Source organism: Mustela lutreola, chromosome 2 (genome assembly GCF_030435805.1).
Source record: "Mustela lutreola isolate mMusLut2 chromosome 2, mMusLut2.pri, whole genome shotgun sequence".
NCBI classification, from domain to species: Eukaryota; Metazoa; Chordata; class Mammalia; order Carnivora; family Mustelidae; genus Mustela; species Mustela lutreola.
The window spans coordinates 127,655,644-127,679,021 of NC_081291.1; the positions used below are offsets into that span (position 1 = coordinate 127,655,644).

Consider the following 23,378-nt stretch of genomic DNA (forward strand, 5'->3'; position numbering starts at 1 on the left):
ACTACCATTGCAAAAAGAAGAAGGAAACAAGGAATTGTCTTGCTCTGAATCATTGCCAGTCCAAGATTTTACTTCTGAAAGCATCTGGCAATGTCTGAAATATTCTTAGTTCTCATCATAACTGGATAGGTAGGGTGTGCTACTGGCATGAGTAGAAGCCAGAGACACTACTAAACATACTAAAATGAACAAGATAATCCCCCAAAAGACAAAAACTTACCTGGCCCAAATGACAATAGTGCCAGTTAAAAAATTCTGACCCTATCTTTCTTTGGGCCTAAAAAGCAGACAAGATGTCAGAAGCACAGCAAGATTTTATGACCATAACAAAAAAAGTACCAAGATGAAGAAAGAACTCTAATTCTCTTCCTGAGTCTTTATTATGTGAGATAAATAAACCCGTGTCTGCTTAAACCACTGTTAGCCAGGTTTTCTGCTGCCTCACAGCCAACTGTATTTCTAAATAATACGTTTATCATTCATTTATGGTCTACTTTATGCTCAGACAAGGGGCAAAACATTCTGAATAAAGTGATAAATCGGGCATGGTATTTTATCTCTGGGAATTTACTATCCACTGAGGAAGCCAAGCACCACGAAGTGTAAAAGGTGGCCTACTCCTGATGGAGAAATAATGTGTTGTAGGAGCTCAGAGTAAGGATACAGGAATGAAGCAGGATGGTGGAGGAAAGACCACTCTAAGGAGATAAAATGTTCTGTCCTACAGTTGGCGGGGCGGTGGGGGGGGCGGGCAGAAGGAAGCATAAAATGGCATGTAGTATTGGGGAAAATAACAAGTAAGAGTCTTGAGAATGGAATAAAGAGTAAAAGTGGGGAGGAGTTCTAGATGGAAGGTATTTTAATCTAAAAAGTAAGGGGCAGTAAATTGTACAAAGAATTGAAAGCCATCTGCATCCAGGACATTACCATCCAAGCTGTATTAGTCATTGTTAACAAAATATCAGCAAGACCTGCGTTTTAGGAAAAGAATTAGTTTGGTGAACTACACATGGGTGATTCCATTTAAAAACAATTCAAATATAACTGAGGAATCCTATCTTCCTATTTATAATCTAGTAAGATGGAAACAGACATCAAACTTCACAATACTTTAATAACGTGACAAAAGTGTACTGTTGAACTGTTGTGTTTTCAAATCTTCCTGCTAATTCTGATTGTGTTTTGCTTATAAAAACTACAAAGTAGTATTTGTTAGGTAATTCATAAAATAATTCCTTTATGCAAAAATATAGAATGGGATTCTAGAAATAAACGATGGCTATATTTTGCTAAAAACGTTCAAAATTATTTGTTTCAACACATGGAAACCCAGGGAGGCATTTGTCAATCATACCTAAATCTGTATTAATATCACCCCACAGAAAGCTGTCAAAAACATTAAAACTTGTAAAGAAGAAAAATGTTTTAACTCAGAGAGCTTAGATTTCTATCTATACTCTCTAGTTATAGCTATTTATTTATCCTGTTAAGAAAAAAATCTTAACTAATTTAAGGAAATTTGAAGGAATATATAGTCCCTGCATAATAATGTGGAAATAATAAAGTGGAAAAAAATATGAAAAGTTCAGAGTTGGAAGAGACTCTAGAAAAGTCAGGGAAGTCACCAGCCTTTCAAAGAGTCATCAAACCTTCCAGCACTCTACCTGCAGCAAACTGAGCTCTCTGCCTACTTTCTGTGAGTATATATTCCACTGTCAATTTCAAAACAATTCGGACATTTATATTTGAAAATTTATACCTAGACATAAAAGAGAATTTTCACAAATGAAACGCCATGGTGGTAATAGAGATAAGATTGACAGAAAGTACTCTGGGGGTGAAGGGAGGGAGACTGTGGAAAGAAGGGGGGCTAAACAAGGCTTTCTTTCCTTTACCCCACGATGCAGGAACTCTAGGATAGTCTGCTGAAAGACTGACTCCCTCAATTTCTGCTTATGTTAAGAGGATTGGAAAGACTAACTGTAGAATAGCAGGCTTACAGAAAACAGTTACTTATTTTAATCAAACCATGTAATCAGAAGGCCTGAGTAATGATTAACTTCCACTTTCTCTGTAAATCACTCAATCACTCAGCAGTGCAGGTAGCCTTAAATTCATTCTCTGCCAAGGGCACAGCAAACTTAATGTTTTTGTACTTAACATTTAATATTTTAAATATTTGCCTGGCCCTTGCTTCTGAGCTCATTTAAAAAGCTGCTAGGTTGCAACGGCTGATTGAAATGCCGAGACATTTTAAAGCTTTTACACTCAAACACATGTACCCACACCTCTCCTTAGTGGTATTTTTGTATCTATGATCCTATTTCTAACTAAGCACAATTAATTTTTCAGGACTGCATTATGACCCTGTCATTTTCATACACAGCATAAGAATCTATTTAAGCGAAAATAATCCACTGTAGTTTCAGTATTAAAAAAAGGAAAATGAAACTATTAAGTACTATAAAAATGCAGAGTAACAGATACAGGGTTAGCTATCTGAATTCCTGTTTCCTAAATCCTACACGTATCGCTATGGTCCTGGAAATGAAAAGGAAAGAGTAGAATGCCTTTGGGGAGGCCAGCCGCTCGTAATTTAGAATAACCACAAATGAACCGAATGTTCGACACACAATTTCCCTCATCTCCACAACCCACTAACAACCTCCTCTGGAATAAATGATCCCCAACTCAAAATCTCACCATAAATCATTTTAAATCCACTGCAAGTGGTTTTGTTTTTGTTTTTGTTGTTTTTTGTTTTTGTTTTTGTTTTTTTTTTTTTTTTTTTTTCATTTCTACTCACAAAGCATCGTGCTGGACAGTCAGGAGACAGGGGAGAACGTTTTTAAATGCTGGGACTACCTCGTCTTCCCGGGGGAGTTTATTGCCCAATAACGCATTCTCTATGAGCTGCCCGTCGCGGGGGGTCTAGGGAGTGACATCTCCACTTGAAGCACGCAGGTCTGAAAACCACTTCTCAGGAAATGCGGGGAAGAGCAACTTTCTTATCCCTGTCAAACTAAGAGGCGGAACCAGCCCCTAGACTAGCCGGAGGCCTGGGGAGAGCAGGAGGCTGAAGGCAGCTCCTCTGCGCTCCGCCAGGGCTCCTGGCGAGGGTTTTCTTCTGGAGGCGGCATTGTTCCTCCATCTGCTCAGCCTCCGTATTTCGCCAGCAAACCCTCCCCGCTCTTTCGTAATCTTTTCCTCATTTCTTTAGTACCTCTCTGCCGATTTCCCGGCTCTCGGTCTCTGTGGTCCCTGGGCACAGCTCTAGGCTGAAAAGCTGCAGTGACTGGGGCGCCGCTCTAAGGCGTTGGAGGCGACTGCACTGGTCCGCCCGAGCTCGGGAAGCGTGCGCGCCTCACACTCGCTTTCTCCCCTTTCTCCGCGCTGTCCGGCTCGGACGGGCTCTCCCGGCCTTTCCTCCCCCGACTACCGCTCGCTTTTCCTGCGGCGTCTCCTCACACCGGCTCCGCGCGTTGTCGGCCGCCGGGTCGTCGGCGCACTGACACGACGCCCCCAGCCCCGCCGGCCGGGACTCGGGATTGAAGGGTCAGGACGCCGCGGGGAGGCGGGGAGGAGGAGCGAGGAGAGTCGGGGCAGGTGGGGAGCGCGGGGGCCGGGGTGGGGAGGGGGCGGGGGGCGGGCAGAGGCGGGGGAGAGAGCCCAAGAAGAGAGAAGATGCATCTGCTCCGAAAGCGCCAATGAAGAGAGGACAGAGGGGGCAGGAGTGGGGAAGAGCAGAAAACACCCACCAGCAGGGGTGGGCAAAACGGCCAATTTACAAACTGCCAGGGAGAGAGATGGGGCGCGCGGGGGGAAGGAGGCTGAAGGGAAAAATAAGGGCAAGTTTCCACCCCTCCCCAAAGGTCGAGTCTGAAAACGCGTCCCCTGAACAGAGAGTTAAACAGGGACGAGTCATGGTGTCAAGGGTGGATCTGAAAAGGAATTCAGTGTCGTGTAGTTTTCCCTGGGCTAGACTCCGCGCCATCGCGTTCAACTCCGGTAAAGGACCCTCCAAGTAAAATGAATGGGCTTAGTGCAAAAACGAAGCTGAATTTCCTCCACCGCGGACTCCTCCTGAGGTATTGCTTTGTTTTCTGTTTCTGTTATTGTTTTTTAATGAAAACAAGCGTTTGGGAGGGTCCACGAACCCCAGTGCTAAAGATACCACCCAATTTATGAAAGTTCATCATTTTTTAATTGCTTTTATTTTCGTCAGAGGATAGAACTGAAGGGTGGGCACCACGAGATGCTTAAAACAGCTATCTAGGTAGCAGTATTTTTCGAAAAGACAAAATGGGTTTCCTAAAACAGCTAAAGGGGGTCTGGGAAACTCGGTTACTCGGCTGGGGAAAAGAGACGGAAGCATTTAAACTCTACCAGACGATTAAACCTTCACCCCACCCCAACCCACCCCGCAGCCCCCCAACCCCTCAGAACTGGAAAGGGGTTACGCGTACAGAAGAGAGGGAGCAGGGCAGGGGAGGGGGTGGGGAGGAGGAGGGAGAGGCCGGGAGTAGGAAGTTCTCGGCAATCCCCGGGATTCAGACCAACGCCGGAGGTCGGCGGACGCAGGAAGCTCCCTTACCTTTCTAAGCCCCGTTTGCACCTGATCTGCAACCATAAATACTTCGTGATGCTTAGTGTGCAGCCAAACGATGGCCGAATGTTAAACAATCCTTCACGCTCCCTCCCCTTGTTAAAAAACAGGCTCAAAAGAATGTTAATACTGTTCTCGTTATCCATCGGCTCCGAAACATTCCGCTTTGTCGGGAAGAGAGATGAAAACCAAGCGCTTGGACACGCATGTATGTATTTACATATTATGCGGTCGGTATATAAACATATAGACGTTTTCTGCATATAAATCCAAAAAGAAAAGCACCACAGATGCCTCTGAAGAGGGAGGGGACGGGGAAGAGAAAAACTTGGCAAGCCAAATACATCCAAAGATTTCTGTGATCAGGAGCCACCTGCTTCAATACGCAGAATTCCCGAGAAGATTTAGAGGGAGAAGAAAAAAAAATTAATAAAATACCCCAAACACACACTTGCAACTGGAAGACGCCTAAGACGCGTGGAAATGGAGAGGATGAGAAGATCTCCTGAGGGTACAGATCCGCCAGCCAAGTGAGCAATCGCCTCCAAAAATCACAGGCGGGGAGGTGGCTGCAGATCGTCCCCTGCTCCGGTCCCCGCCGCCGCCGCCGCCGCCGCCGCCGCCGCTGCTACCTGTAGACACGCGCACACACACGCACACACACGCGCACACACACAGCACTACCCCCTCTCCTCCCCCACCCCCCCGCTTCTCGGCGTTGCCGGGTGCAGGAGTCTGAATTAAGCTAGACCCATCTTTCAGACCCCGTCCTGCCCCCTCAGAGCCAGGACTCCCTCCCCCGCCACCCCTTCCTCTCCCGGTTTATTGCTCAGCATCCCCTCCCCTGCGCGACCCCTCCCTCCCCCCCGCGCCCAAGCCGCGATCGCAGTGGGGTGGGCTTTCAGGGGTGCGGGTCCGGAGGTGGCAAACGTGAAGCCGGTGGCGGTCCCTCCCTTTACGAGTTCCGCCCTCCTCCTTTCCTCCTCCCCCAGCCACCGAGCCTTCTCCGCCCGCTGGCGCCGAAGGCGGCAGGAGGGGTTAAGGGCTCGGGGCGTCACGTGGGACGTTCACCAAACCACTCAGAGGAGCGTGTGAGTGAACGGCTCGGCCGCTGAGCCGCGAGGCCGCGGCGCGACGGGTGTCTCCGCTGCTAGCGTCATTATGCTCGTCTTCCCGGCTCTTCGCCTTGGTAACTGAGAGCGCGGAGTTAGGGGCGAGCCCGTAGCGTGCCTCTTTAGTTTTTGTTCCTTGGTAGAGCTGTTGCTACCAAACTCCCCCTTATTTTCTGTTTCCACCAGGCAGAGGCAGAGGAGGCTCCCGGCCGCCGCGTGGGTTGTAGCCCCGATTGTGGGATAATGTAGATGAAATGCCACTGCCGTTGGCCTCGTGCTCCTGGCTGTTCCCGCATCTTCTGCCACTGGATAGGTGATTTTTTAAAAATTCATCATAGCTCATCAGTGTTGGCTTTTGTGACGGGTGTGACTCAGTATACCACCTTGTTTACACCAACCACCTCCCACCAGCTACTCCATGTGAATTAGTAAAGGCTAGTGAGTTGGGGAACAGGGCCCTGACAACAGAAACAGTAAATTAATCGATGCTATTGTGTAATAATACAAACAACAACAACAATAAAACCCAGAAAATCCACCAGTGGGAAATCGCTAGAAGAAATCAGTGACGCTTAGTCTAGAAAAGTGGTGGGTTGTTTTTTTTTTTTTTTCTTACTATATATCTTGCCTTACATTTCTTAATCTCATGTATGTTTTAATCTGTAAAATTTAGGTAGAAGAAAGGAACTTTAAAATAATCAACACTTAGAATGCGGTTGCCCAGAAGTGTCGCTCATTAATTAATTAATAACACTTAATAAGAAACCTAAGATTCCAGCATATGTGATCAAAATTTTTAATAAAGTAATCTTCCCTATGACACATCATTTTTTCTTAGAAGGAATTTAGTACCACATTTTTCTGACAGTTCTAGAATTCAGTCCATCTTGTCACTTTGTTTTTTTCTTATTTTAAAGTGACCTTTAGGTGATGTGTTGACAAATAGTAGATTTCAGTATTGCTCCTAGGAAAGTGAAATTTCATTCAACTAAAACACACGTCTGGTTCTTGGTGAAAGATCTACCTTGCGCAAGTTTGGCTAAATCCTAATTCCTGTAGAAGTTCTCTGAAATTTCTAAAATTCACCAGAATTTTCTAAGAAAAATGAGAACTGAGGATCTATTTCAGTATCAATAAAAGTGCCTAATTGAATCTTTCCAACTTTCATGAGACTGTACAGTTGGGTTAGCCTGGTACAGGGCATCATTATAAAAACTGCAAAATCAAACATTTTTAAAAGAATTGAAGATAATGTGATAAAACTGTTTATTGTAATTTACAGATACAAAGTTTTGTATACTTTCTTATATCCCAAGGCTGTGGGAATCACTTTCTAATTGCGTCACTTGAGGTTGCTATCAGAACCCTAAAGGTAATTATGACTGAATATTTTTTCATTTCTAATATTTGATACTTATAGTATGAGATTAATTTTAAATAGGTTCTATTGTATTTTTTCATTGTTCTTTTTACATCTACACCTTATCAGCTGAGCACTATTATCTCATTTTTATGAGTTAGTCTTACAAAAGAGCTAAGAATTTTTAAAAAATAGAATTGCCTTACAAATAGCATTTATCACAATCTGTAAATACGGCAAATGAGCCACACTCCTTTTGCCCATTTTTCCCCACTTTCCCAAACTAACCCTCTGAGGGAAATAAACCCATCCTACACCATCTGATGTCCAAAACAATGAAAGCAAGAAGTTTTGTTTTTTATGGTTTGTTTTGTTTTTTGTTGGAATCCAGTTAAGACACGGGACTCTGGAAACAAACTGCCTGAGTTTAAATGAATCCTGGATCTTCCCTGACTTTGTTATTGCCTGGCTCATATTACTTAATCTCCCTAAACCTCAAATTCCGCTTCTGCAAACTGGAGATAATAACAGTACCTACTCTGTAGGAATGTTGTAAAGATTATCCAAAATAATGCATGTAAAGCGCTTGGCACATGAGTAAGTTACTTTTCAGTGTTCACTCTATTTTTGGTATCTATGTGATGTTTTTCCTCTTCTGATTCAAACATCAGTATATGTAGTGATATTTGGGCTTAGCATTAAAAACTGATCATGAAATTTAGTTCATAGCATGGAAGTCATTAGTGATTACAGAGTAATTGCTAGACCCTCCCTGCCTTCTCTTTTTCTTGTATCTGTGTTCTGTTAAATAATTTCAGTATAGAGGATCACAAAAATGCCAATAACGAGCTAGAAAAGAAAACATTAAACACATGAATAGGGGATGAAGGCATCAATAGAACTGTAAGAAATTGAATTCAATTCACATTGCCAATCATGTGATCATCTAGATTGTGACATTAACTGTGCTGGAGGTTGCTGCCTTAAACTGGCCAGATACTGTTTGGAATAAATATTGGAACTTTCTGTAAGGTCAAATACAAGTAAAAACTTTGTGGAATTAGCCCAAATGAATCTTCTCATTTGTAGACTGGGAAGGAGATTTTAATATAGCACATAACATATTAGCATTTTCTGAAAATATTGGCTCAAAAAGCCAATGTATTGAGTAGGAGTGGGGTAAAATATCACTAGAGGAATAGTGAAATCAGCTTTATAAGTATATTTTTATGACCTAATTGTTATGATGGTAAAATTTCCTTTTCCAGAAATAAAAATGAAAATATTGGAAAAGGAAGTTAGGCTTGAAGGCAATTATTATAGTGTATTTTCAGATACCTCAATGCAATAGTATATAAACTAAGTTTTCTTTCAGTCCAGAAATTCATTAAGTGGGAAGATCTTTTCCCCAGTAATTATATATATAAAGAAAATTAAATGGCATGTTCTCCTAAAGTTTAAAAAAAAAAAAGTATTACTCATTCTTTGGAAAATCCCAAATACTCATAGCAGGAGATGAGCACCTTTTTCTTTTTCTTTCCCAAAAGATTTCAGAAGGGAAAGTATTAATAAAATATCATGCTTGGATGAAATTTTACTGCAGCTTTCCTCCTAAACCATATTTATTTTACTTAAAATGGGTTAAAAATAAATAATATACCGTGAAAGATTTTATAGGGGCAGTGGAAGTTCATATTTCAGCTCCAAAAGAAATAAAAAGTAGAGCTGAATAATCTATCAATTTATAGCATTTGCCAAATATACCACTTGCACACTTTCCTGGAAGTTTTTTGTTATAATCTAGACAAAAGATATAGATGTTACTAATACAGAAAAAAACAGATCCTAACTTCCAGGAGTACCGGCATAGCCTGGTTGTATATAGTATCTATATGGCCACAATCCATCTGGTCTCCAACTCTGGTCTGTCCACAAAGCAACTCTCCTTCTGATGTAGTTTGTACAGCATGGTCAAATTCATCTTTTTTAAATCTAGCCTTTACCAAATCAAACCACTTTTTTAAAATCCTTAATGAATCTGTAATTCTATCATGTGAAATACAAACTTCTTATCTCAAAATCCAAAGTTAACATATTCTCAGTTCCACTCATCTTTATTCAGCTTTCTCTCCCATCGCTTCTCTACCTAATCTCTATTTTTCCCCTATAAGATATAACTCCCTGGTCTCCAAGCTCAGATTTTCAACATTTATTCTCTTGGGCTATCCAAATCACCCACACTACCTACTGAAAACTTTCAAAAATACTACCTCAAAGGGTCTCTCAACCAGAAATTATTTTCCCTTACTCTAAATATAAGTAATGTGTGCCTTCCATAATGCAATTGCACAGTCTATCTGTGTCACCATTATTCCTAAATCTTTTGTTTGTCCTATCTTGTTTACAGGGTACCAATCTCTCACTCCAGGACCTTTGCACTTTCTCTGTCCTGGACTCTCTTCCTCCTGATGGCTATATGACTTCTTCTTTCCTATAGATCTCTGTTCAGATGTCACTTTTGAAAGATGACTTTGCTATTATCAAAAATACCATTCTCCTCCTCATTAACTCTGTCTCCTTAACTTCTTATATTTGCTTTAGTGTACTTATTATAACCTAATTATACTTATTTGTTTTTTACTTCTTCACATCATGTAAATGTCTTGAAATCATAGACTTAGTCTCTTTTGTGTACTGTTCTGTGCCTGATGCGTTATAGTGCTCTATACATAGTTAAACAAATGAATAAATGAATGAATGTGGTCAGTTTGATTCACTGATAGCAATTTTGGAGGTATGATTACTATCTCTAACTGCAGCCAACATTTGAACATAAAGATTTAAGAATTTGCTCAGATGTTCTTGAAAGACATTTCTTAAAAATATATGTCTTACTTAAAATACATTAAAGCTTTAATTACAGGACACAGGCCCCACTTTTTTGAGATAATGTTTAGAATGGGCATATATTAGCCCCAAATGTGTTCATAAAGCAGTGATACTCTACCATACTTCCAAAAATAGGCTGTTCATTTAAGAGCCAATGACACTTTATTATGTATGACTCCAATTATGCATTTGCTCATTTACCAGATTTTAACCATTTTAAACGCAGTATCTAGGTAATGTTCTTTTTCAGAGGTTCTAAAATTCTTTTTTGGTAACTATTTAAACATTTGAAATTTATAGGAGCAGTTATGAAAACCTAAAATGGACATTTATAATATACCATGTATTTAGTTCTTAAGTCAAGCTTGCTTTGTTATTATTGAGTAAATGAATTCTTACTCACCCATCCTTTGAGTGTTTCTCTCTACCTATTACCTTATTATTGAAGGGATTAAAAGAATTATAGACATGGTCCTTCTCCATCTGTGCAGTATCTGTGAGATAGGGTCATACCTAAACAATATCGTGACTTTCTATACAATACCAAAAGGCTTTCCAGAGAAGGACATTCCCAGCAGAGGAACAAGTATAAAGGCATGAGCTCACTTGAGTGCAAAATATATTATTAAAGGCAAGCATCTCTGTTTAGCTAGAGCATGGGAGGTCTATAGAGGAGTAGCAAGAAATGAGCTTGTGTGTAAGCAGGGTCAGATAATGAGGGGGTTTGTGTTTCAGGCGATGAAGTTTTGATCTGACCCTTAGGAAGGGCCAGCAGTGTTGTGTAATGACATCTGCCATTTTAAAAAGTCTGTCTATAGCAGCATGGGTCGTGCTTTGAGAAGCAGAGGTAAAACCAAAGTCAGGGAAGTCAGTTACAAAATTATTGCAATAGTATGCAAAAGAGATGGGGGTATCTCAACTATGTAGCAACAACAAAAAACAACAAAAAGAAATTAAGAGTTGTGCATTCATACAAGAAAAACTTAGAAACTGATTGGCTATGGAATGTTACAGAAAGTTTAATTTTTTTTTTTTTAATCTGGAGCAACTAGGTAAGTGATACTGCCAGTTATACCAACTATATGAAATATGCATTTTTTTCATATACTTACTTCAAGATGGAAAATCTAAAACTCAGTGTAAAATTACTAAATTCAAGGTAAAACAGTTTGAACTTGAAACTATGGAACCAGAGGATTCCAAATCCAATTAACTTACCACCATTGCACACTATACTCTTGAACTTAAAAGGAATGAACAGGTATGAGAATATGACTTTCAAATATTCAAGTTTGTATTTAATATGAGTTCAGGAAATAAACTATTTGAGCTGGAGATTACTGATAACTATCTAAAATTTAGGTATTCTGTAATGTTAATTTAAAAAGGAGTATGTTTGATGTCAAGAACTGTGTAAAACGTCAATAAACATACAGGGGAGAGGGAAAGAATAAGAAAGGGAGAGAAAAGGAGAGAGAAAGAGAGAAACAATCCAAGCTACAGCAAGAAAAACTCAATTGAGGATTGAATTTCTACTTAAGATCAATTTGACTAAATATGTGGAGGAAAGGATAAAGAACTAAGAGCTTGAATAAATTCATCTTCTAAATAAACACTGGTATTTTTTTTTTTTTAATATGAAGGACTGGTTTCTGGAAATGGCCGAATAAAATCTAATTAGACTAGCCTTCCTGAAGACAACAACTATAAAAGTCAAAGATTTTTTTGAACTCTGGACATAACGCACGCACACACACACACACACACACACACACACACACACAGAGACACAAACACACACAAAACTACAAAAAGGCATTTTAAAGCAAACAGAAGTATGCATATTCTTTTAGGTAATCCACACACACAAGAGAAATTGTACAAAGAGAATTCTCATTTTTGCAGATACTAGCCTGGGGTCAGGAGGAGTCAGTGTGGTGGAAAACCAGTGATTCCTTGCTTTGGGGAATCTGAAGACTGAATCCAGAGGAAACTGAGAAAGAGGGAAAATCTCAGGGAAGATAAAATAGACATACAGAAGATGCTCAGATTCTGTCTGCTCACATCTTTGGTTGACCCTTGAACCACATCTGTGTGCAACAGATTGATAGTAGCTCAAAGGACTTATTTCAATTAGTATTGGAGTCATTGACCAAATTAGATAGTTACTGCTAAAATAAAATAATTAATACTCTTTGGAAGAAAAACAATAGAACTCAGAGTTCCCATAACTTAATATTCATGACATTCAAGATGTAACCCAAAATTATCTGACATACAAAAATTCAGGAAAATAGAATATGCTCTTAAGAAAAAAAGAAAACCAGCTGAAACCTAACCCTAGGTTATTTATTTATTTATTTAAAGATTTTATTTATTTATATGACAGATAGAGATCACAAGTAGGCAGAGAGAAAAGCAGAGACAGAGAGGGAGGAAGCAGGCTCCCCGCTGAGCAGAGAGCCTGATGTGGAGCTCAATCCCAGGACCCTGAGATCATGACTTGAGCGGAAGGTAGAGGCTTAACCCACTGAGCCACCCAGGCACCCCAACCCTAGATTATTTAAATGTTAGAATGAGCCAACCAAGATTTAAAACAGCCATTAAAACTGTCCTTTTTGAAGTAAAAGAATATATACTTGCAGCAAATTTTAAAAATAAGAAATTTAAGCAGAGGAATATATATATGATAAAAAGAATGAAAAGGACATTCTAGAACTGAAAAATACTATGTATGAAAAAAAATCAGGACACCTAATTGCCTCAGTTAAGTATCTGCTTTCACCTCAGGTTATGATTCCAGGAACCTAGGATCAAGCCCCACATAGGACTCCCTGTTCAGTGAAGGGCCTGCTTCTCTCTCTCCCTCTGCTGCCCCCCTACTTGTGAGCTCTCTCCCTGTCAAATAAATAAATAAAATCTTTTTAAAAAAATTCACTGGTTGAGCTTAACAGTGAAATGATGGAAATGATTAAAGAAAGAGTCAAGGAACTTGAAGATAGAACAATACACATCATCCAATGAAAAGAACAGAGAAAATTTAAAGAAAATAAACAGTATAAAGCAATCTCAAAAGGAGAACAAAAAATATTTGAGTAATGAATAGTAGTTGGAATTTTATTTATTGCCAGTGGTATGCAAAATGGTGCACCCACTTTAGAAAAGAGTTCAGATTCTTAAATGATAAACATATACTTACCATAGGAACCAGCAATGCTACTCCTAAGCATTTACCACAAGAAATGAAGGCATAGGTCTACACAAAGATTTGAATGCAAATGTTCAAAGCAACATTATTTCATAATGGCCTCAAACTGGAAACACACTAAATGTTCATTAACTGTTGAATGAACAAAGTGTATTGCACCCATATTTTGAGATACTAAACAGCAATAAAAAAGACTACAGTATTAAAAAACACACTATCGGGGTACCTGGATGGCTCAGTTGGTAGAATGGCCAACTCTTGATTTTTGGCTCAGGCCATAATCTCAGAGTCCTGGTATCAAAGCCGGAGTCTGTCTCTATGCTCCATGGGGAGTCTACTTGAGATTCTCTCTCTTCCTCTCCCACTGCCCTTCTCCCTAGAGCACACTTGCACACTCGAACTCTCACTTGCTGTCTCTCTACTAAGTGAAAGAAGTCCAACACAAAAGACTGCTTTCTTTATGATTTTACTGATAAGAAATTCTAGAAAATCATAGACTAGAAGAGGAAATGATACAGGTTAGGAAATCTTTCTGGGTCATCAGGTCAAACCTTACATGGTAACAATTGGAATGGAAAAGTAAGGATACATCTGAAATAGTTAAAAGGAAGAAAGTAATTATTTGGGATATTATTTCCTAATAAAAGAAGAAAATAAAAAATGCTGCACATGAATGTAAAAATAAGATATGAAAGCATCTACCCAGAATACTTTATCAGCGTTTACTTGTTGAGACAGAGTGAGAAATTACACGCTTTATTTTCCATACCATATAGCTACCCCACACTGAACAATTTATTTCGGCCAGTCTCCATTTGTTATCTTTCTTAATCCTCACAACTAAATTATGAGGTGGGTTTACTAACCTCATTTTATAGATAAGGAAACCGAAGCCCATGTTTAAGTCAATTGTTCAAGATCATACAACTAAAACACAGTAAAGCCAGATTCAAATTATAGTCTGACACAAAATCCCTCCCCCCTTTTTTGGGCCTTAGACTCTATTGAGAGAATAAATTCTCAGTATCATCACACACTGTAATGAAATCAAGAAAAAAGCAGACTGAGAAAGGACCATTGAATCTAGTAACATTTTTGCAGGGAGCAGTTTGTGTAGAGAAAAGGGAAAGGAAGACCTCGGGAGTTAAGAAGACTAATCAGAGAATGGATAAAGAGAGAGAGGGTGTAACTTCAACACCCAGTACATTTATCAAGACCTTCAGTGTTCTTTCATCTCTATGGTAAAAGCACTGACTACCTTTCAACATAATCCACTCTCTTTACAATGACACTGACAGAAACTCAGCTCAAGCCCAATTAACTAAAACAAGCAAATTCCTGAAAAGCCAAAACACAGTTTATTGGTTAAGTGGTTTATGTAACTGAGAAGTTTATGAGTGTATTTAGAGGCTTAACTGAGGTCATTAAGTTTTTCTCTTACTTTTTCTTCCTTCTTTGGTTTGCCTCAGTTTTATTTTCAGGCAGCCCGTCTTCACTCTTGGGACAAGATACAACACCAGATACGCCCTTTCAACCTGGCATCTTCAGGGAAAATTACTCTGTTAACTCCAGAAGAAATTTTTTGAAGGGCTTCAAATGGTTTTGCTTGGATGATTTATTCCTTTCTGTCACTGACAATAGTGCTAATTTGCTTTATCAAGCCCAGAACACATGATTTACTTCTGTACCAGGTAAGAGAATCCACCAAGATTTACAAATACAGTAGAGGCTGATGTAGGAAGAACCTAGGATGGTTGCCAGAAGAAGACAAGTGAAAAACCTTTCTGGGCAAACATACTTTATAGCGATAATGATAGTTTGCCACATGCCGCTTTCAGTTTTTCTCCTGTTAGGTCCTTTCCAGTTCCTTCTATCTAGCAAAAGTGGATTAGATATTCCAAAACCACATTTCATGCTTCCCAATCTCTGAGTCTTTTGTTCAGTTTTTTTATGCTACTTTGAGTTCCTCCCCTAAACCTGCCTGATTAAATATAAATTCTAGACACTAATGCATTGCATATATTAGGTGCTTAATGAATGTTCATTGTAGGGAATTGTCTAAGTAATTCATTAGACATTCAGGAGACCAGAAGACACACAGGGCAGAGTCACTAACCTCAAAGAGCTTTTGATTAGAAGGTTAGAGAAAACACACATACCAATAACCACAGTCTGAAACAAAACAATGCTCTGAATGCAAAGAACAAAGGAAATTCGAGAGGGAAAGGATGAAGCACATCTGAGAGAAGGGGAATAGAGTTCAGAAAAGGCTGTGCTTAAATGAAGGTATTTGAGTTGGCTCTTAAAAGCGATTAAAATGCAGTGCATATTTGTTTTGAATTGAATAGTTGAACAAATGAATGAGCTGATGTAAATGAAGAGACATAAAGCATGTAAATTTTAGATCATCTAAAAAAAGAAAGATTAGGCTTAAATCTTAAAAGTAGTGAAGTCAAGAAATCTTTCCTTCCTTTTTCTTTTCTTTTCTTCTCTTTTCTTTCTTTCCTTCCTTCTCCCCCTCTCTCCCTCCTTCCTTCCCTAATTTAATAAGGAATTGAACATGTTTGAAGAGAAATATGAAGTGGGATATATTAAATTCGTTAAGAAAAAAATTAGATGTAAGATTTTGGTCTAGAAAAGTCGAGAGAATGAGATACAGAAAATAAGTAGAGTTTTAAAGACAAATCTTTTAAGAAAAAAAAAAGATCTTAAAAAGGCTTAGAAAACCAAAACAAGAGATTTTATAGGAAAATACCTTTCTTTAAGTGATGGGTTTAAATGTAAAGTGGCAAACATTAGTTCAGAGTGGATTTTCCTGTTTATAATTGTGGTTTGTTTTAAATCTGTTCAATTGTAATTTATGGACTACATTAAAGTAACTAAATACTTCTTCATACAATATCTAGTGCCTATTTCTTAATAATCTACTTCAGCCGAAAGTTTAAAAGTGTTCTTCCAGTCATTTATAAAAAAAAAAATTTTTTTTTTTTTTTTAAAGATTTTATTTATTTATTTGACAGAGAGAGATCACAAGTAGGCAGAGAGGCAGGCAGAGAAAGAGAGAGGAGGAAGCAGGCTCCCTGCTGAGCAGAGAGCCCGATGTGGGACTCGATCCCAGGACCCTGAGATCATGACCTGAGCCGAAAGCAGCGGCTTAACCCACTGAGCCACCCAGGCACCCCAGTCATTTATATATAAATAGAGGTGTTAAGTGTCCCTTACAATATTAGGAAATCAATATAAATATTTAATGTAAAGGGAAAAAGAGATGATTTAAGTATCTTAGGATTCAAGTTGAAGATAATTGCCCTTTCACATTTCTTTCTCATTTTCTCTGTTTCAGAGAAATAAAAGTACTATATTCGATAGCTAAAATAATAATTACAATTTTTAAATTCATGAAGCAAATTGCAAGCCTGAAGTAGCAGGTTCATATTTATTCTAATGCTCTCACAATGGAAAATGCATTAGAAGAACGTGATATTTGTGATGTAATTATGAAAAGGAATCTTTTAGGTTTTACCTTACCATATACATATATGCTAGGACTTTTGTTTATTTATGTAACAGCCACTTCGAGCTAACGACAACATTTGGATCACTAGAGGGTGTTAGATATTTGCCCCTACAGATTCGGGGAGTTAATGTAAAGCCTAGGATTCCCTGATAGAAATTTTCTCTTATAAAGATTGCGTGTGCGGGGAAGAACCAGGTAAAATGTAACTCTGAAGTTATTAGACTTGATGACTAATGTGCACCGAAGGGTCATTTCATTACTCTAGGTCACACCTCATCTTTGCAGAAGCCAGGGGGATCTCTTCCCTCCTTCAGTTTGCTAAGAATTACAAATATGGCCCTCTCCATCTCTATACATTTCTAGTAAAATGCAGTGTACAGAGGAGGAGGGAATGTGGAAACAATGCACGCCCATGAATTAAGTTAAGCCTTTATTTCTCAGCTCATCTTCTATTCAACACCTTCAAACACCCTGCCTGGTAGCCAGACTTGGTGATTTGCATACTTTGCACCTTACAGGTCTGACTTCCTTCTGTTTTCTCCTCCTGGAGCATTCCCTTACCATGCACTTCCTTCCCTTGATCATTTCCCACCCAGTACTCTCAAGACAAAATGTGTGAAGTTCAGCTCAAATATCCTCTCTTCCATGAATCCTCCTCCCTTTTCCCCCATGATGAAAGTAACTCTTTTCTTCTGAACTTCTCTGTCACTGTATCTGTAATACCGTCATTGCAGGCATCACTAACTGATTCATAGTGAGTTTTATGAGTTTCTCATCTACCCTATTGGAAAAGTTATTTGCAAATTTTTTTTCTTTCTAAAAAATTTGGTGCATGGGTTGTCTTGCACATATAAATACTTCATAAACATTTTTGAACACATAAATGCATGAAAATGAATAATAAGTAATATAATAAATATAGAAAATTAAATGTATTAGAACCAAGATGATGGTAGTATATACTAGGGTAGTGGCAAGTGGAAATGGATGTCAGAGGAAAATTGTGAAAACTATTCAGGAGATAGAATTGATAAGGCATGGAGAAAAAGGTGAAGAAGAGGGAGAATTCAATATTACTTCCAGATTTCTTGCTTGAGGAAATGAACAGCTCATTGTACCATTAACTAAAATAGGTAATTCTGAAGAAAACCCAGTATCAGTGGAGGAAAATAATTCATCCTATTTGGACATGTCAAATTCTAAGTGCCTGTGAAATCCAAGTGGGGCGGGGGGCAAGGGAACAGCTAGGGATTGATTATGGATCTGAAGTCCAAGAGACAGTGTGGATATATATTTTGGAATTGTCAGCACATGCATGGTGATCGAGCTGTACCAGTGACTGGGAGAGATCACTAGAGACAGTTTGTAAAAAGGAAAGAGAAAGGGCCCTAGAATAGGAGAACAACTGCTGCATTTTAGAGTGCAGGTGAGAGAGGATTCTGGAGACTGGGTAGTGAGTGATTGAGGGGCAGAGAGATGAGAAGCATCAGATTGAGGAGAGGGATCAAAATGAGGACTGGACAGGGTTCTGTCAGGACATTGATTTCTTCAGTGGAAATGGTTACTGTGGAATAATCCTAGCAAAAACCAGACGGAAATGTGTTTAATAGAAAGAGGAGAGAAAATGAAATAAATATGGAAAATTCATTCAAGAAGTTTGACTCTAAAGAGGAGGATAGAGATAGATTTGTATCTGAAGAGGGAAATTGGGTCAGAGGAGGGGCTTTTGTTTTTTGCTTTTATCATTGGAGATACTATTTTGAAAAGTCAATGGAAAGAAGCTAGTAGAGATAGTCAGGTTTATGATAACAGAGATTAACATGGTTCTGAAGGAAGGCAGAGGGCCTGCAAGTAAAACTAAAAGAAAGAATACCACCTTTCTAACTAAGAGATACATGCAGATACATGTAAACTCATAGATTTCCTGGGAAGTTCAAAGAGCTTCTGACTGATGGTTTTTATTTGTTCTGTGATGCAAGATTCAAAAACATGTATAAATTGTTTGGGTAAGTGTATATTATAGAGCAGTACTGAAGGTTAGAAAGGACCAAGGACCAAAAAATTAATATTTTAAATAGCATAAATATTCTTATTTAATGGTCATTAAAACTAAACATAATATTATAAATAAGCATATTATAATTCCGTGTGTGTGTGTGTGTGTCTGTGTGTGTGTCTGAATAGACTTGACTATTTTATGAAATTAGGTTTGTAAGGCTAGCATGTAAAGAACCTAGTGCACAATGTTTGCTATCAAGATGGCTGAGATAAATAAATTAAAGTACAAGGCAAAAAAATACAAGGATTCTGGTATGGTCTTCACATTAATCCTATGAAATAAGTACTATTAACTACCACCACTACATCTCTGAAGAGACTGAGGTACTGAGTTTAAAGAACTTGAAAAAGATTTGAAAAGTCATAAACTACCACAGAATTAGTAATTGCTGGAGTTGGGATCTTTATTTATCTCTATCTGTAAATATATATTCATTACCTTTGTGGTAAAATCTCCTGCATTATTTACTATGTACCATTATCCGACTTGTATTACTGGCCCAAGTATTTATTTATGTTGTTAACCATACACTATTTGCTATGTACAATTATCCAAGTTGTGTTACTAAATTGAAATAAAATTGATCTTATCTTGATTTCTGGTCAAAATGGCACTATGGGTTCAATGTTTAAGGGCTTTCCCCTGCATCAAATTTATATCAATAACAAAATATATTTTTTAGTATATTAAACATATATTTTTTAAATGTTAAGAAATTGGCATTTGAATCATAAAGCAGATTGCCCTTCTAAGTATGAATGGGCTTCATCAAATTCAGTCAAAGCTTGAATACAATAAAAAGTCAGCATAAGAAAGAATAACCCTTCTTTACCTGACTGTCCCTGAGATGGGACACTAGACTTCTCCTTCCTTCAGATTCTGATTTGGACTGGAACTTACACTATCAGCCTTTCTACTTTTAGGCCTTCAAAGTCAGATTGAAACCATACCACTGGGTCTCTGGGGTCTTCAGCAAACCTTAGGAGTCCTCAGCATCCATAATCCCATGAGCCAATTCCTTATAATAAATCCATAGATATACATATACACAGAGAGAGAAACAACTATTGTTTCTGTTTCCCTGGAGAACACTAATATAGTAATAATACTCAAAGACATGATAAATATCTCCACAAGTTCAAAATAGAAGAGAAACACACTGTGGTAGGAAGGGTTAAGGCCAAGGCTGCTGGCTTTTTGGTCTGAAAGAACTCAGGAAGCCATGAGGAAGTCAACTGCAAACAACAGGGACTAAAAGCATTACACATACAGCCAAGGACCAAAGCCATGTTGTGTTGTGACATTAGAGATTAGGACTGATTAAAAAAAAGGTGACCCCTACCTACGTTTGCTTCTGTCATTAGGGTGAGAGGCAGCTGTGCCACCTGGATGTGGGTCAAGCCATTCCTTGGCTTGGAAATGAGATATGCAACATTGCTATATGTACAGGAAGAGCTCCATTTTAGAAAAATAAGATCTTGTTCTGGACTTAGGACCCAGGGATAAAGAGACCAATAAAATCATTTGAGAGAGGCAATGGTCTCAGACAGACAGATAGACATAGACACACATACACACACAGAGAAATCAACTACTCCCAAAAGGCTGCAAATTAGTATTCCAAAAAAAAAAAAAAAAATCGAACTGTTACTGAGAAAATCGATTAACAAAAATTATAATCTAAGAAACAAATACATTTACAGTAAATTGAAAATAGCACAGCAATCTAATAATTGCTTTAACCTGAGTATATTTAATGTTGTCAAGGAGATAGACATAATAATAATGCCATAAAAATTAAAGAGTAGGAATCAAAAACAATCAGGTATAAATGAAGAACAAAAACATATGAGAAGTAAGTAGCCCTGGAAGAAAACTATAACTACTAAAAATAACTGAAAAATAAAAAATGCCAGACTGGGTAAATTCAGAGGCAGTATCGAAGACTTCACCTAAAACATAGAAGAGAAAAAGCAAGATAGCAAATATTAAATATTGAGAAAAGTGATAGAGCCTTGTGCTTCTGCCTAGGACATGGAGATATGGAGAGTGTTATTCCTATCCCAAGAACAAGAAAATGCCTGGTAAACTGCAAAATCATAACTTGTCTTGAACCCATCAGACAGCTAAGTTCTCAGGGCAAAAAGCAGCATGAACTCAAAGGAAAGTCAGGTTTCTCCACACAGAGACAGGACTAGAACACGCTTTTACCTGTGGTCAAGAGTGTGAGGAGATATAGAGGTGGATACCAGGTGAACACAAACAGGTGAGAAGAATTCAAACAAAATGTTCATAAATGGGGATGCCTGGGTGTCTCAGTCATTAAGCATCTGTCTTTGGCTCAGGTCATAATCCCAGGGTTCTGGGATTGAGTCCCACACTGGTCTCCCTGCTCCGCAGGTAGCCTGCTTTTGCCTCTGCCTGCTGCTCTCCTTACTTGTGCTCTCTCTCCTTTCTCTCTCTGACAAATAAATAAAATCTTTAAAAATGTACAAAAGTTGCTAAAGGCAATCTGTAAAGAATAAAATATTTAAAAATATTCATAAATTGCTAAAGGCAACCTGTAAGAGAATCTAGGACCATAGACACAAAGGGAATTTGCACCCACTTACAAGTCTTTTCTTTCCAGACTTCCAACAGAGGCTAATGAGAAAGATCCCTGGCAGGGTTGGTGACTACAGAAAGCTTTCCCTCAGTGGTGCAGGCCTGGAGGAAGGAAGAGGTCTTGCAGGAAAAGCTGGAAACCCTACCTAGACCACAGATCCTGCAGAACAAACGCCGCCATCAGTCACTGAAGGAAAGGCAGCAAACTGTCACCCCCAGTGCACAGCTGAGGAAGACCCACTGCAGCTGGAGATGGATGGGAGAAAAAAAAACCCTCTACACTGCAGATGATGCCAGATATAAGTCTGACACCATACTGGCATTTCTTCCCCTCTAATGTCATATTGTAGATCTTTTGCTCTTTTTAAAAATAATTTAATAATGCATAAAGCTGAATTACTTCCTGGGCAATGTAATTTAAGTTTAGCTCTCAAGTAAAGGGCCATATCTTGCCAAGTGATGTTGTTCTTATAGACAATCACCTTCTTCACAGTTGCTGTATAACCCCTTGGGCTTTTACTGTCATTATTTTTAAAAGTATCAATAATTTTAATGTCAATGGCACAATAACCATCTACCTCATTATCAGTCTGCATACTTACCTGAATTTATGTGTTCTGTGATGAATATGAAAATAAAATATTCCTCATTATTTCAAACATTTGCTAGGGCGTTTTGAGAAAAGTATATTCTTGAACCATCAAAGCCTTCCTTAATCACTCTCTGAAGAAGATGTTGTACTACTGCTGATATAACACTGGGCCACACTTTTCTTCAGAATCTCCTTAAATCCAACTCAGAGTAGAACTCCAGTCATACGTGATTGCCTTCCCATGTCTTCCCCCTGTTGAGAAGTGGTTGGGAATGTTTGCAGGTCTCTCCTGATGAAACTTTTATTTTAGCCTCATCACTCAAATGGATCATGATATACAAACTGATGGATTGTTTAGGGGTTAAATGAAATAATGAGGTAAGAATTCAGGATTGAATAATACCCTACTACCACCCATAAAATATTTTATTTCAAGACCATTTTTATCTAACTTCAATGCCCTCAATAACTTGTTCATAGTATTGAGCAACAAGGATTACACTTGAAGATTAAGGAGCTCAAGAGCCAAATATTTTCCTGGTGTAGCCATAAGGAGAATTCACCATAAAAACAAACGAACAACCAAAAAAAAAAAAAAAAAAAAAAAAAAAACCTGTGAAACCTAAACCAAACCACTCATAACCAAAACAGCAGAAGAAATCAGGAACATACTATCTGTATGCCAAATCTAATAGCCATACTTTTCTGAAATGGCAGCTTCAAAGACTACCATTTTTTAATATGTCCCTTACAACTTTTAACTTTGGTCACTGGACCAATGCAAGACACTATAGTAAACTACTTTGTCAGTCTTATTATCCATACACAACTCAGTGTTTTCTTTTTTTCAACTCTTTTTTTTTTTTTTCAAATTAACTTTCCTTTCAATCCATCTCTAGAACTCTAGTTCTGTAGTAAATATATTTATCTACATCTTTTTTCACTCATTGTTTCCTTAAACTTCCTTATACTAACAGGGCATAGGTCCCCCTGAAGACCTGTCAGGTACTGCCTATTCATACTTACCTTTGTTCTGTTACCTCAAAGAACAAAAGGCACTTTGGCAATCTCTTAGCTCACCATTGCTGCCTTTAGATATATTACTTTTTCTCTAGAGTGCAAAATCTTTCTTCATTTGATGTGTAATATTTGGTACCACTCTTTTTTCCTGCTGTCACCCAGTGACCTCCTGGTTATTTATCTCTGTTTGTTGCACATTAAATAAAATGACTCATAATTTTTCTTTTCATCACCACCCTTGCCACCATCATAGAAAACTTCAATTCTTGCGTGAACAGTTTCCAAGAGTCTTAAAAATACTTACCATAATTGCAAGTTCTAGAACAATGATACTTTCTAACAATTACCAATAAGACTATGGAATTTTAAAAGCAAAAATTTCATACAAAGAAAGGCAATTACTTTCTCCCT

General features: G+C 38.5%; 1 protein-coding gene and 1 long non-coding RNA gene across 6 annotated transcripts in view; one reads left to right on the forward strand and one right to left on the reverse strand.

Moving 5' to 3' along the window:
* NLGN1 (neuroligin 1) overlaps positions 1–5,306 on the reverse strand; it is an 845,829-nt gene extending 840,523 nt beyond the window's left edge. Inside the window, exon 1 of one of the 3 annotated variants that reach the window (XM_059163446.1) lies at positions 5,058–5,306. The gene's annotated coding sequence lies outside the window, so the exon portion shown is untranslated. Of the gene's footprint in view, positions 1–3,223; positions 3,574–4,594 lie in introns of those variants that run through there. The other 2 variants (XM_059163445.1, XM_059163444.1) reach the window with 2 other exon arrangements.
* LOC131824859 (uncharacterized) lies at positions 3,684–21,990 on the forward strand. Of its 3 annotated transcripts, XR_009351010.1 has the most exons (5): positions 3,684–4,088; positions 5,905–6,031; positions 7,001–7,090; positions 14,645–14,866; positions 21,381–21,990. It is a non-coding gene; the product is annotated as an uncharacterized LOC131824859 (long non-coding RNA). The 3 variants fall into 3 exon arrangements; XR_009351009.1 differs by lacking the exon at positions 7,001–7,090; XR_009351011.1 differs by lacking the exons at positions 3,684–4,088; positions 7,001–7,090 and adding an exon at positions 5,444–5,795.
* The last annotated feature ends 1,388 nt before the right edge of the window (positions 21,991–23,378 follow it).